The 15,578-nt window shown below is 40.4% G+C and overlaps 1 pseudogene across 1 annotated transcript; it reads left to right on the top strand.

Moving 5' to 3' along the window:
- The first annotated feature begins 12,098 nt into the window (after positions 1 to 12,098).
- Positions 12,099 to 12,426, top strand: LOC308248249 (small ribosomal subunit protein eS26-like; annotated as a pseudogene). Its single transcript has one exon. The product of its transcript is annotated as a small ribosomal subunit protein eS26-like (transcript).
- Positions 12,427 to 15,578: the final 3,152 nt, after the last annotated feature.

The following is a 15,578-nucleotide window of genomic DNA, read 5'->3' as shown; positions in this document are numbered from 1 at the left end:
AAGCTGGGATAAACCAGGCCATCAATTTTGCTGGAGTTCTCAAAGCCTCCCAATCAATTGAAAGGCAGATTGTTTATTTGTAGCTTTAAAAATTAAAACTGAAGCAAGAAGCAAGGATGTTCCAGTAACATAATGTGTTTTAGGGTTGGCTGAGCACAAATCAGGAATTGGGTTAGTGGCACCAAGGAAATGGATGGGAAGAAAAAAGGAAGACTGTGTTGCAAAGAAATGATTGTTTGATTTGCTTTGAGGAAACCTGTGTCAGAGGCCTCTCGGGATAGCCTACTTGACTGTGGGGGGCCGGGACCTATTTGATTTTTTGAAGTTGTTGATGCCAAAAGTAAGCGGAGCCTGATGTATGGCCGGCTCACTCTCAGAGCCCTCAGCACCCTGTGAAGCACTGTCTCACGGCCGTGGCTTCCCTGCCTGGGCTTCAACCACGGTGCCTACGGCTCCTCCTGCACTTTTCTCTGCCCCATTTAAAACCAGAATCTAGGCACAAAGACTCATGTGACAAGTCCACAGACGTGCTACACTGCAGTTGCTGACTGCTCTCCCTCGTCATTGAGCTGTTAGCTCCTTGCAAGCAGAGTGACAAAGACACTATCTCCTGGAGTAACTTCAGTCAGGCTCCCCTGAGCCCTCTTCCTGACTAGGTCACGACCTTGGGCCATGTCCTTGGCCCACTAGTCCAGTTTACGCAAGAATCCTGCTGGGTCATTTTAGTAAAGATCCCCTACCCTGTATATCTAATCAAATTCCTCATCCCCTACCCTCAATATCTTATCACCCCAGTTTACCTTCAGCAAGAATTCTGTTGAGTCTGTCTAGCAAGAATCCCCCTTACCCTTACTGTTTCCTTGTAGCATTTTCCATCCACTGACCTCCAACCTGCTCTTTGACTGTAAATCCCCACTTGTCCTTGTTGTATTTAGAGTTGAGCCCATCCTCTTCCCTATTGCAAAACTCCCACTGCAATAGTTCCTTGAACAAGTGCCAGAAGAATTCTTTCTTTGACCAGGGTCAGCTTGACTTTGCATCCCTAGGATCTAACACAGTGAATGCTCTATTAATTAGTTGTGAAGGGACAAAAAAATAAAATAAAATAAAAAACAAGCTATCTTTAGCCTTGCAAAAAGGGTCTATGAAGCCCACAGACCTGTGTTCAAATTCTTGTTTTGATATTTACCAGCTATGAAATCATGGATAAACTAGTGAACTTTCTTGTGTTTAACTTCATTAGCATACAAAGAATGAAGATAATATAGTATATTTTTGTAGAACTCTTTTGAGAAGCAAAATGTGATTGGGTGAAATGCCAGGCTCTAGGTATTTGCTTAATAAATGGTTATCATGATTATTGCTATTAGTAACAATAATGGCAAAATGACTACCCAGCCTGGGGCATGGAGGAAAGGTGTAATTACATCTAGAACTTCTTTACTTGTCCCAAAGCTGTTCCATTCTGTTATGGACTAAATTGTGTCCTCCCAAAATCTGTATGTTAAAGCTTTAATAGCCATATGACTGTATTTGGAGATAAGACCTTTAAAGAGGTAATTAAGATTAAATGAGGTCATAAGAATGGGGGCCTAACATGATAGAAATGGTGTCTTTATAACACAGTTGTTCTCAACCTTTCTAATGCCACGACCCTTTAATACAGTTCCTCATGTTGTGGTGACCCCCAACCATAAAATTATTTTCGTTGCTACTTCATAACTGTAATTTTGCTACTGTTATGAATCGTAATGTAAATATCTGTGTTTTCCGATGGTCTTAGGCGACCCTGCTAACGGTTCTCAACCTGTGGGTCGCGACCCCTTTCCTCTTGTCACAATATAACAAGAGGAAGAGACCCCAGTGATCTCTCTCTCCATGTTCACAAAGGGGGAAGGATGCAGTGAGAAGGCAGCTGTCTACAAAAAGACAGGTCTCACCAGAAACCAACCTTGGCACCTTGTTCTTGGACTTTCAGTTGTCAGAACTGTAAGAGAATACATTTTTGTTCTTTAAGTCCCCAGCCTGCGGTATTCTGTTATGGCAGCCTGAGCGGACTCATGTATATTCTAAGGCCTGCTGCTGACACTTAGCTCCCACTCTGTGAACAGTCCTTTCTCCCCTCTTTCATATTGTAATTTCTCATCTATCACTGCATTCCTTACCCATCCAGTCTGATTTTTATCAATTCCATTCAAGCCTTTATTCCCTTTTCCAGAATTTGGCTCTTCAAAGCCAATGATTATTTTCAAATCAAGCTACTTGCAAATGAAAATATTTTGAGTTTATAATTTTATGTGACCAAAGGACTAATAACTCATTAATTTTGAAATGATTAGAGAAGTTACAGAAAATTGACACAGACCGGGAAGGCTTTGTGGAGGAACCACATCATGTGTTAAGAAGGGAGGGAGGTTTTATTATTTTGGCCAAAGAGAAGGTGTAATTCAACTTTTAAAAGAGTAAATCCCTTTCCATGACACCATTTGGGTGAACAGATGTTTCAGTTATTTATTACCCAACAAACCACCGCATAATTGAATAGATTAAAATAACAATGATTATTTACTTTGCCCATGAATCTGAAGTCTGGCCAGGGCTTGGCAGGGACAGCACATCTCTGCTCTATGTGGTGAGAGCCAGGGCATGCCTACTGGGGGCTGCAGGAGCCGATTCCAAGGTGGCTCATTCACATTCTCAGTTTCGCTCCATATGGGCCTCCATACGGGTTACTTGGGCTTCCTCATAGCATGGTAGCTAGGTTCCAAGAATGAAGTCTCAAGAGACAGGAAGGAAGTAGAAGCTGCCAGTGATTAAGGACTGGAATTGGAAACTGGCATAGTGTGACTCTTGCCTTAAAATCTATCCACCCATTTATCATAAAGCCCAGGTTCCAGGGGAGGGTCTTATCCCCATCTCTTGATAAGAGATATATAAAATAATTGTGAGTCCATGTTTTAAATCTGGCACAGTGGATGGTATAAATCAGAAGTTCTCAAACTCTAGCTGTATTTAGAAACAACTTGAAGTTAAAAATAAAATAGTAATGCTGTAGCTATCTTAAGCAATGCTGGTTTAATTGGGTTGGGGGAGCCCAAGGAACCTGATTCTGACATGCAAACAGGTTTCTGGGCCAAAGTTCCTGTGTCCAAGGGTTGCTACAAGTGGGCCGTGAGTCTCAGGGTAGAAGCAGGCTCCTCCCGCTGTCTGGAGCCTGAAGGAAGCACAGCTTGAGAAGTTGACCCAAGAGTTATCTCAACACCACAGCCTACAAGATAAATTGCTTCCAAATGAGTACAGGGAAAAACCTTCAAGTAAATGGAGCTGCCATCATCACACATGCTTTTTCTCATATTACATTTTACCTGCAATTTGTAAATATTACAAAAAGAATCAATAATGCTGCCATAGTGCCATAATCTAATTTGTCTTTTCTGATTGTGAAAAGCATGAGTAGGCACCTGACATCCCATTTCCAGACCTCAGAGAGCAATGTTAAACATTTATAGTGCACTTAATCATCTGTCAGAAATGGACAAAGGCATAATGTCTCATTAATAATTATTAAATCATTGAGTCGCACAGAGGATGCCCCCTCTTTACTGACATAATGACCAGTAACCACTAAAACACAGTCCTGTGTGATGCAGGACAAGCACGTCTGGTCATGGGAATCTGCTTGGGGAAATTAATAAAAAGTCATATTAAGAGACAGGCTTTCAAAAAAGAAGCAAACATGCATATGGAGTCCTGCAATACTCAGCCAGTGCAGATAGCTGCTCCTTCCCCATCAGAGTCGGGTTAAAATTCAGTCAGGTTATTGCTGGGAGTGGAGAGATGTGAAAGGAAATGAGCTTATTTGCTCTCAGAGGTTAGATAACTCATTTAAAAATGCCCAGCTTGGGGCTTTTATTCATAAGTATGTTTATCATTTTATGAATAAAAGAGATACATATTTTGATTTGAAATGAGGCTGGGATAGAAGGAGCAATCTGAAATTTTCAGGACTTGGGTTTTATTTCTGATGCTGGTTGTGAAGATTTTTTATTATATAAGAACTTTTAATATCAGGCAATGTCATTTTAGCAACATATACTGCAAGAATTGAATTACAACTGTTGTAAATTCCACCCTCCCATCACCTAATAGTCAGCCTAGAGAATTTAAAGTTTTAGCCTTTAAAAAATTTGCAGGCTATACATATTTTACTTTAAAGAAAATATGATATCATCTCTTTTTATTTTTCATTTTCAACCTTAAACTTTGTTCATTCTGGGTAAAAGTGAAGCTTCCTAATCCACACAGGTGACAATTGGATGACCCAATCAATTATGGTGGTGATTCAAGGTTGTGTAGAATCATTATGGGAACCTCAAGGGGTCTGTTTGGCCTGGTGTGACATTCTGTTCTGCCAACATTCCTTTAGTCAAACTTTTGAAGTCTTTCCATACCTTCTAGGGCTGGTCTTTGACAACAAGTGTTAAATACACAATATTTGCCTTTGGAGTTCTGGACCAGTAATCATTCCCGACATCCCTTCCTGCCATTAGTTGTCCCTCTGCACAGTTATAAACAAAGAATCACTCCTAGCCTTTTGAACCCTCAGGGGTTGAAGCACTTGTAAGTTGCCACTTACGGGAAACTCTCAGAACATCTTGTCTGTGTTACCGCATCTCACTAAGGTTTTAAAAGGTGGATCACATTTAAAATGCCTCTTAAAATGTGGTAAGATTGAGTTTTACGTGAATTCACCTGAACAAATTAATAAAATTGTGCCTCATCTCCTTGGTCCATAAATGATTTAAAGCACATTCAAAACACCATAAAGAGAAATAGGTGAGAAACAAGAGGAAAAATTGGCGGTGGAGATATAAAAAGGACAAGGAATGAAGCCAAAACAAAAATGCAGGCCATACAATCTGTTACTCTTGTAACAGATGGGCCTCAAATTGCTCAGTAAGTGTTCTAGAAACTAAATGAAAAGGGACATTTGATTGGTTATATATTTGGAGTTCATGAGATTAAAGACATACCCACCCCTAAGGAGATGCACAACTCATTTTGATACTATGGCAAAACTAATATTTCTTCTGGGACTCTCCCTAATGTGTAATGCAATAGTGTCCTCAACCTCCTCGGTGTAGATACTGGGGTTCCATTGGAGTGTCTCTTGTTGTGTTTCTCAACATTGAATGATGGCATCGCACCATAGGCAAGTCAGTGAAAGCCTTCCCAGGGGAGGGGAGCAGAGGAAGGAAAAGGGGCCCAAGACGGTCTTAGTCCACACCTTGCTGCTTGTCTAGCTTCATTAAGGAGTGAATGTTAGAGTATCTGGATGTAAGGATGAAAGGGCAGATTTCACGTACCCTCCCAAATAATTTTTTCTCTAAATTGAGCTTTTGACAAATACCAAAAGGCAGCAGCATGCTGAATGCTACACTTACAGGCAAATGCTTTCAACATGTGCATGTTGTGTCAACAATTAAGTGTGGAACCAGATGCTCTAACAGATAGTGGCTGGGGTAAGGTTACATACTCCATGAAATATGAGGCACTGAGAAGGTGCTTACCTGAATCAATGTCCCTTACATTCTGCTAGGAGGTGAGCTGAAATAATATCTGTGCACCAGGGGAAAGAGCTGAATTGTGTCTTTGCAATTAATGTCTCAGGAATATGAGAATCAAAAAAGATGGGCTGACAAATGATAATAGTACAAGTATGAGGGCTAATTTGTGTTGATTCCAAGATACATCAAAAGGGCAAAAACAATGGATTCATTTGTCTCTTTATTCATTCAACACACATCATTTGAACACTAGCACATGTTAGTTACTGAGCATGCCAATGGAAAGAAAAAGCACATGGTTTAGTTTTCTCTTTATTTTTTTTTTCATTCTCATCTTACACAGATATACTGGTGTTCCTGTGTCTTCCACTGGAGGTTTTAAAGCTAAAAATTTGTTTTCCAGCTTCTAAGCACCAACGACCTCCAAAGAGCAGCAGGCCAAACCTACTCATATGGTCTTCAGGTTATGTTCTGGTAATGACAGAGATGCTGGTGTCAAAGGAAGCACTGTGTTTATTTTCTTGTTTTTAAATTAAGTAATAAGATAATGGTTAGGAATTACTGTTAGCAACATAGTTATGAGAGGTCATTCTAATTTCCTTACTAGAATAATTATTGGGAAGCTGTACTTTTATGCTGAATGATTTTGAGACCTAATTATTGAATATTAAATGTCAGTTATGATGGAAAAAGAACAATTTTTAAGGGCTAGCAGGGAATGAGCAGTACAAAATATTCTTTTTATAAATTTTTTAAAAAAATATATTTTATTGATTCTTCACAGAGAGGAAGGGAGAGGGAGAGAGTCAGAAACATCGATGAGAGAGAAACATCAATCATCTGCCTCCCGCACACCTCCCAATAAATTTAGTGAGACCCTCAAAGATATGAAAAAAGACCAACTAGAAATTAAGCATACACTGACTGAAATAAAAAATAATATACAGAGATTCAACAGCAGACAAGAGGATTGCAAGAAGATTTGAAAAATAAAGAAGCAAAAAACACCCAACTGGAAAAGCAAAAAGAAAAAAGAATCCAAAAATATGAAGATAGTGTAAGGAGCCTCTGGGACAACTTCAAGCGTACCAACATCAGAATTATGGGGGTGCCAGAAGAAGAGAGAGAGCAAGATACTGAAAACCTATTTGAAGAAATAATGACAGAAAACTTCCCCACCTGGTGAAAGAAATAGACTTACAAGTCCAGGAAGCGCACAGAACCCCAAACAAAAGGAATCCAAAGAGGACCACACCAAGACACATCATAATTAAAATGCCAAGAGCAAAAGACAAAGAGAGAATATTAAAAGCAGCAAGAGAAAAACAGTTAGTTACCTACAAGGGAGCACCCATACGATTGTCAGCTGATTTCTCAACAGAAACTATGCAGGCCAGACGGGAGTGGCAAGAAATATTCAAAGTGATGAATAGCAAGAACCTACAACCAAGATTACTCTACCCAGCAAAGCTATCATTCAGAATTGAAGGTCAGATACAGAGCTTCACAGATAAGAAAAAGCTAAAGGAGTTCATCACTGCCAAACCAGTATTATATGAAATGCTGAAAGGTACTCTTTAAGAACAGGAAGAAGAAGAAAAAGGTAAAGATAAAAATTATGAACAACAAATACATAACTACCAACAAGTGAATCTAAAAATCAAGTGAATAAAAAATCTGATGAACTGAATAAACTGATGATTATAATAGAATCAGGGGCATAGAATGGGAGTGGATTGACAATTCTCAGGGGGAAAGGGGTGTGGGGGGTGTGAGAAGAGACTGGACAAAAATTGTACACCTATAGATGAGGACATTGGTGCACCCAATTACCTGAGGTGGACACTCTTGGTGCACCCCTTTGTGGGCTGTGTGCACAGGCTTGTTGTAGTTGGGGTTAAGGGCAGAGGGTGGGGTGGGAACCGGGTGGAGGGGAGCTATGGGGGGAAAAAGAGGAACAATTGTAATAATCTGAACAATAAAGATTTATTAAATTTAAAAAAAAATAAGGAAGAGGCCACAGAATATGCTAAACTTTGGCTACGAGAAATGAAGGAGGCCAAAGAAAAACTCCAGACACGGAATGCCAAGAGCTTCTACCTCTAAGTCAGAATCCAGTAAAAAATGAGATTTTCCAAGAGTAATAAGATATTTTCCAAGATAAATAAGGACAGAAATTAAAAAAAAAAAAGAGAAAACACCTAGAGATTGAACTCTGGAGTACTCCAACATTTAGAGATGAGGAGAAAGTGAAGACACAGAAGGAACAACCAGGAAAATAAGAGAGGGTTATCCTGGAGGCCAAATGAAGAGAGTGTTCAAGAAACACTCTGTTCAAGAAAAAAGGACTAATCAACTGTGCCCATGGAGTCAGGTCAAACTGGCTCAAATCCCCATTTCTACATATCATGGCATAGCCAGGGTCTCTTTCCAGTATTTCCCGGTAGTCTTGCACAAGAAGATGCTGCATTTTTCTAAGTTGCCTCACACTCGAGGGTCTGCTTGCTTAGAGTTCCTAGTGTCTACTCTGTATTTTGATTCCTCTGTGTACGTCCCCATTTTACTACCGTATCACTGTACTGGAGACCTCCCTGACCTTTCCGCACAGTCCACTGACTCCAGGTTGCATGTGAGGTAGATTGAATGAGAGATTTTTGAGGCACCTGCAGTGTGACATCACAGGGCAGCACAACATCCAATGAAATGAATTAGCCAGGAAGGCTAGGTTTTGCTGTGTTAACAAAAAAACCCAGATATCAGTGGCTGAAACCAACAAATGTAACTTCTCCAATGGGCATGCAAGATTTGTGCATTCCACTATATACACATTTTGTCAACAAAACAAACATAAAACAAAACACAACCTGCAAACAAATATTTGGCTCACTTAGACATATGCATGCTGAAGTATTTAGGGATGATGGATACTGATGTCTGTACCACTATGAAATACATCAAAAAATGAAATGGATTGATGAATGGATAGAGGGATAAAAGAATAGATAGCTATGTGATAAAACAAATACAGAAAAATGCTAATTGTAGGATCTAGGTGTTGGGTACAAAGATGTTCACTGTAAGCTTCTTTCAACTTCCAAATGTTTGAGAATTGCCACAATAGAATGTTGGAAAAGCCATAGCTACAGCTCACGTTATGCATTAGCATGGGTCAAGCTGGAAGTCTAAATGTCTAAAATATTTTGGATCACCATGGCGGGGATTAGGGGGGGTGTCAGAAATTCTGGAGGCAATTAAATGTGCTGCATGGAAAGTGACTCCTGGTTGTTGTTGTTGTTGTTATTGTTGTTGTTTGGGAGAACTAGTTATGTGGTTCCACTCAATAACAGGTGCCTGAGAAGTCCACCTCAACCTCTGTAGCCAGGAATGGAAATATTGGCGATATTGAATGATCATTACTAATGACGTTCTTATGAATGGTTAGACCTCCTGTTCTTCGAGGCCCCTTAGTTGCTTGACCACTTCTGGTGAATTGTCAGTGGCAGTATTTTCTATTCCAATTTCAGCTTCTTGCTATGTTTGTTGGGCCTCCCTTTTCTTCTCCCTTCTCCTATCACCCTTCTTATTTTCTTGTTAATTTCTTGTATAAAAATGTTAACGTAGTGTCAGTTCTTCCAGGCTGTGTCTACAGGGCCTCAAGCCCTTATCAAATCTGTCTGTGAGCTTGTTTTATTTACTGAATTTCCCCTGAGAGGAATTTTAGGGTTACTCTCAGAGTAGCCGCCACCTCCCCTGTCTCCCTGCTTGATCACGTCTCTGTGGCTGGAAGAGAGTGGGCGTGCGTGCAGTGCACTTTGCCTCTGTAACTTGTGGTGGCAGCCATGGGTTTGGCAATTTGGCATGATGGTTAAGAGCAGACAGACCACCTGTTCTATGCTCTAGCTCCCTCACTTCCTGGCTCTGAGACTTGGGCAAATTGCTTCTCTGTGCATCAGAACCCTCTTCTTTAAAATGGGGGATGCTAATAATATTACCTCTTAGAGTTGCTATGAAAATGAAATGATTTAATTTATGGAAGTGCTTAGGTTTCTAAGGGCTCAATAAGTGGCAGCTATTATTATTATCAGCAGTAAGTAACCTTAAGCAGACTGCTTAAGCCTTCAGAATGGTATGATTTTTCTATAATCTCCTGACACCAGCCTCTGCATCAAATGACTGTTTTGTGACCATTTTTTTTTTCTGCTCATGGCATTGGGGAGTGTTAAATGATCCATACATTTTCAGATTCTGTTTAGATGCAAACCCCTAGAAGGCAGGGACTCTTCATGACTGCATAGCTCAATTGAGGCAGCCACTGCTTGATCAACGATGGTGACAAATTATTGGGCTTAGATTTCTCTTTTTCCAAATGTCTTCTGGATTCCATCTGAAATTATGAACTACAATGTTTAGAAGTTTACAAAAGGTGACAATTATATAATTGGGGAGACTATTATACCTAGTTAAACAGACCTTCATTGAATTTTGAAATATTTTCCTTTCTCCTTTTCTTCCCCCACTTCTATAAAGAAACATATATGGCAAGCATTGTGCTAGGCTCTGACGGTAAAGTGGTAACAAAACAAAGCAAAACATGGTTCTGGCTCCCACAGGGCTTATAACTAATGGAGATGCAGACAATTAAATTACAGCTTAGCTGGGTTGGAGTAGAATGAGGGAACGTTACTGGATTTATTATCCAGAAAATGTCTGTGACCTTAAACCTCTCTAATCATATACACGTCTTAAGACAGATAACAAGTATCATTTAAGAACAGGAAATCTTAAGACATTGTTAAAATATTTTATATTCTTTAGTTTATAGGATCCCACAGCATCTCTGGGAAGTATTCACTCATCTCTCTATGTCTCTGTGGGAACCATGCCAGAGACGCTGGATAGTCAAGGCCTTGTTCTTAATATGCTTGATGGCCAAGGCTACTCTGAACATGGGAATCTTAATCAGAATATCCAAGGACTACACAGCTGCAAGGCCACAGTGATCTCATGGTACACTGTGCCCTTCTATAGCCCAAATAACTGATGTCACTGTTGGCAACTAGCCTCTTTTTTCTAAGTGGTGTAATACATGTTAACCAGCCAGAGTATGGAGGAGAAGCGAGGTAGGCACAGAGGATGTAGCTGCTATGTGAGGCAGGAAAGGAGAGAGGGGAGAGGCCAAAGAGGCAAGAGCGGAGAGCTCAGGTGCCGCTGCTATGTGAGGCTGTGAATGCAGAGGCAGCATGCGGCTGCTCAGATAATGGCTGTGGGTACAGAGGATACTACTGCTTTGTAGAAAAGATGTATTGGTTCACCAGCCAGCATGCAGCTGCCTATAGAGGACTTTGCTGTAAAGAACTATTTTGTCTGATGGCTAAATGGTGTTAACATAAAAACATTCAAACCTGTAAAGAATTTTTGTGAGTTTATTTGAGCCAAACTGTCGACATATGCCGGGAAGTAGAACCTCAACGAACTGAAATAATGCTCAGGAGACTGACGGATTACATCTATATTTATATATTGCAATCAAAGGAGGGACATAGGTGGGTTACATGAAATTCATTGGTGATAGAACAGAGAGGCGGGAGAAAGCAAAGCAGGGAAACCCTGGGATTGGATAAAAGGTAAAATGATAGTCACATACTTAGGTGGGTGCAGGAACAATTAACATGATAACAATGGAGGAATTTGTGGCATCTGTCCTGGCACCTAGGCACATTAGGGTGTGCCCCAAGGGGTCCAGAAAAAGGAAGTTACCCAGACATTTCAAGGGTATGTTAAGGTAAAGGTTGACCTTGTCAGTGAAGATACTGGCCTAGGATGTAACTACCCACCATAACTGCTTTTAATTAAAGTTTAATTTCAGACCATCTTTTGTGGTTACTTTAGTCTCTGAGTTTGCAAGACTGCCATGCAGGCCTTCCCTGAGCTTGTCAGGTCAGCATGTGGCCCCTTTCATCCACAATGGCCACTGGCTTCTACAATAAAGACTCATTCTTATATATCCACAACTTCTCATGGCTTCTCCATCTACCACCTGGCATCCAAGAAGGCCCATCCCCTGGCAGAAGGACTCAGACCCAACAGTTGTGCAATGGGCAGGGTTCGAGAAGGAACCTGCTCTGACACTTGGCATAGTTGTTAGTAGGATTCAGAAGAATATATGGACTCAGGGCAGCTCTGCTCTGACAACCTCCTTCCATTGTTCATTTATCCATCCTTCCAAACTTATCAAACAACTCATATTTTCTACCTAGGCCCTCACACAAGATATTGGGTATAACAATATATGGTTCATATCTTCTATATTGGCCCTCACACAAGATATTGGGTATAACAATATATGGTTCTAGACCTAGAGAACTTTACTACCAAATAGGGGGTGACAAGAGATAAACACAGTTACTTATAATGATAGGTGTGTTATAGACAGAGGTTTTCTGGAGGAGGGAATTGTTCTGGTTATTTATTGTTATGTAACAATGCATCTCAAAAGTTAGTAGTTTACTCTCTCAGGTCCTTGTTTCCAAGATGACCAAGAAAAGAAGAAATAACGGTCCTGCCGAGGCCATGTGCAGCCTATTTGTTGCACCAACTGTGCCCAAGGACAAGGCCACTAAGAAGTTTGTCATTAGAAACATAGTAGAGGCCGCAGCTATTAGGGACATCTCCAAAGCGAGTGTCTTTGACGCCTATGTGCTTCCCAAGCTGTATGTGAGGCTGCATTACCGTGTGAGCTGTGCCATTCACAGCAAGGCAGTCAGGAACTGTTCTCATGAAGCCCGGAAGGACCGAACATCCCCCACCCCAATTTAGACCTGCGGGTGCTGCCCCATGACCTCCACCAAAGCCCACGTAAGGAGCTAAGTCTTTATTTATTTTTTTTTTAGATTTGTGTTTTCTTTTTCTTTTCTTTAATATTTTTTTATTGTTTAAAATATTACATATATTAGTAGATATATCTCCTTTTTTTCCCCCCTTGACCTTCCCCCAACCTCCCTTACCCCTTGTCGCATGCCCTCATCCCACCCTCCCAGTGTCTTGTGTCCATTGGTGTGCTTATATACATGCATACAAGTCCTTTGGTTGATCTATTTCCCCCCCTCCCCAACACTCCCCAGCCTTCCCGCTGTAATTTGACAGTCTGTTTGGTGCTTTACTGCCTCTGTATCTACCTTTTTATTCATCAGGTTATAATGTTCTTTATTTTCCATAAATGAGTGAGATCATGTGATATTTTTCTTTCATTGCCTGGCTTATTTCACTTAACATAATGCTCTCTAGGTCCATTCATGCTGCTGCAAATGGTAAGAATTCCTTCTTTTTTATAGCAGCGTAGTATTCCATTGTGTAGATGTACCAGTTTTCTAATCCACTCATCAGGCTGATGGGCATTTAGCTGTTTCCAGATCTTAGCTATGGTGAATTGTGCTGCTATGAACATAGGGGTGCATATATCTTTTCTGATTCGTGTTTCTAGTTTCTTGGGATATATTCCTAGAAGTGGGATCACTGGGTCAAAGGGAGTTCCATTTTTAGTTTTTTGAGGAAACTCCATATTGTTCTCCACAGTGGCTGCACCAGTCTGCATTCCCACCAGCAGAGCACGAGGGTTCCTTTTTCTCTGTATCTTTGCCAGCACTTGTCTTTTGTTGATTTGATGATTGCCATTCTGACAGGTGTGAGATGGTACCGCATTGTCATTTTGATTTACATCTCTCGGATAATTAGTGACTTTGAGCATGTTTTCATATGTCTCTTGGCCTTCTTTCTGTCTTCTTTTGAAAAGATTCTATCTAGGTCCGTTGCCCATTTTTTTATTGGATCATTTATATTCCCTTTATTAAGTTGTATAAGTTCCCTGTAGATGTTGGAGATTAAACCTCTATCAGTGATAACATTTGCAAATATGTTCTCCCATACAGTGGGCTTTCTTGTTGTTTTGTTGATGGTTTCTTTTGCTGTGCAAAAGCTTTTTATTTTGATGTAGTCCCATTTGTTTATTTTCTCTTGAGCTTCCATTGCCCTAGGAGCGGTATCAGTGAAGAAACTGCTTTGGCATATGTCTGAGATTTCTCTGCCTGTGGATTCCTCTAGTATTTTTATGGTTTCCCGTCTTACTTTTTAGTCCTTTATCCATTTTGAGTTTATTTTTGTGTATGGTGTACGTTGGTGGTCTAGTTTCATTTTTTTGCATGTATCTGTCCAATTTTCCCAACACCATTTATTGAAGAGACTGTCTTGACTCCATTGTATGTTCATGCCTCCTTTGTCAAATATTAATTGAGTATAGTGGTTTGGTTCGATATCTGGATTCTCTATTCTATTCCATTGATCTATATGTCTGTTCTTGTGCCAGTACCAGGCAGTTCTGAGAACAGTGGCTTTGTAATACAGCTTGAAATCTGGTATAGAGATACCACCTACTTTGTTCTTCTTTCTCAGGATTGCTGTGGCTATTCGGGGTCTTCTTTTATTCCAGATGAATTTTTGGAGAGTTCTTTCTAGATCTGTGAAATATGCCATTGGTATTTTTTTTTAATTAAGGTATTATATGTGTACACATCTTACCATTTCCCCCCCACCCCCCACCCTACTCCCATACATGCCCTCACCCCCCAATGTTTTGCATCCGTTGGTTACTCCCATATGCATGCATATAAGTCCTTCAGTTGATCACCCATTTCCCCCACCTCTCCCCAACATTTCTATGTTCTGTTTGACAAGTCTGTTTCCTAGTCAGGACAGTATTGCAGTATTGCAGTTCCCTGCGTTCCACTGCTCCTCAGTGTTGTAAGCCAGTCCTGATTTTTTTTTTCAAATTTTTATTAAGGTATTATATGTGTACATATCTTACCATTGCCCCCCCCCCACCCCACTCCCATACCTGCCCTCACCCCCCAATGTTTTGCAGCCGTTGGTTACTCTTATATGCATGCATACAAGTCCTTCAGTTGATCTCTTATTTCCCCCACCTCTCCCTAACCTTACCGCTGTAATTAGACACTCTGTTTGATGCTTTACTGCCTCTGTAACTATCTTTTGGTTCATCAGTTTATAATGTTTTTCATTATCCCTAAATGAGTGAGATCATGTTTTTCTTTCATTGACTGGCTTATTTCACTTAGCATAATGTTCTCTAATTCCATCCAGGTGTCTACAAATGGTAGTAATTCCTTCTTTTTTATGGCAGCATAGTATTCCATTGTGTAGATGTACCATAGTTTTCTGATCCAGTCATCTGCTGACGGGCACCTAGGCTGTTTCCAAATCTTAGCTATTGTAAATTGTGCTGCTATGAACATAGGGGTGCATATATCCTTTCTGATTGGTGTTTCTGGTTTCTTAGGATATATTCCTAGGAGTGGGATTACTGGGTCAAATGGGAGTTCCATTTTCAGTTTTTTGAGGAAACTCCATACTGTTCTCCACAGTGGCTGCACCAGTCTGCATTCCCACCAGCAGTGCACGAGGGTTCCTTTTTCTCCGCATCCTCACCAACACTTGTCGTTTGTTGATTTGTTGATGATAGCCATTCTGACAGGTGTGAGATGGTATCGCATTGTCATTTTGATTTGCATCTCTCGGATAATAAGTGACTTTGAGCATGTTTTCATGTGTCTCTTGGCCTTCCTTCTGTCTTCTTTCGAAAAGATTCTATTTAGGTCCGTTGCCCATTTTTTTATTGGATCATTTATCTTCCTTTTATTAAGTTGTATAAGCTGCCTGTAGATGTTGGAAATTAAACCTTTATCAGTGATACCATTTGCAAATATGTTCTCCCATACAGTGGGGTTTCTTGTTGTTTTGTTGATGGTTTCTTTTGCTGTGCAAAAGCTTTTTATTTTGATGTAGTCCCATTTGTTTATTTTCTGTTTGGCTTCCATTGCCCTAGGGGCAGTATCACTGAAAAAGTTCTTTTGGCATATGTCTGAGATTTTGCTGCCTGTGGATTCCTCTAGTATTTTTATGGTTTCCCGTCTTATATTTAAGTCCTGTATCCATTTTGAG

This window comes from Plecotus auritus (assembly GCF_963455305.1).
Source record: "Plecotus auritus genome assembly, chromosome: 5".
NCBI lineage: Eukaryota > Metazoa > Chordata > Mammalia > Chiroptera > Vespertilionidae > Plecotus > Plecotus auritus.
The sequence above is the reverse complement of the archived record's forward strand: the minus strand, read 5'-3'. Positions and strand labels throughout refer to the sequence as shown.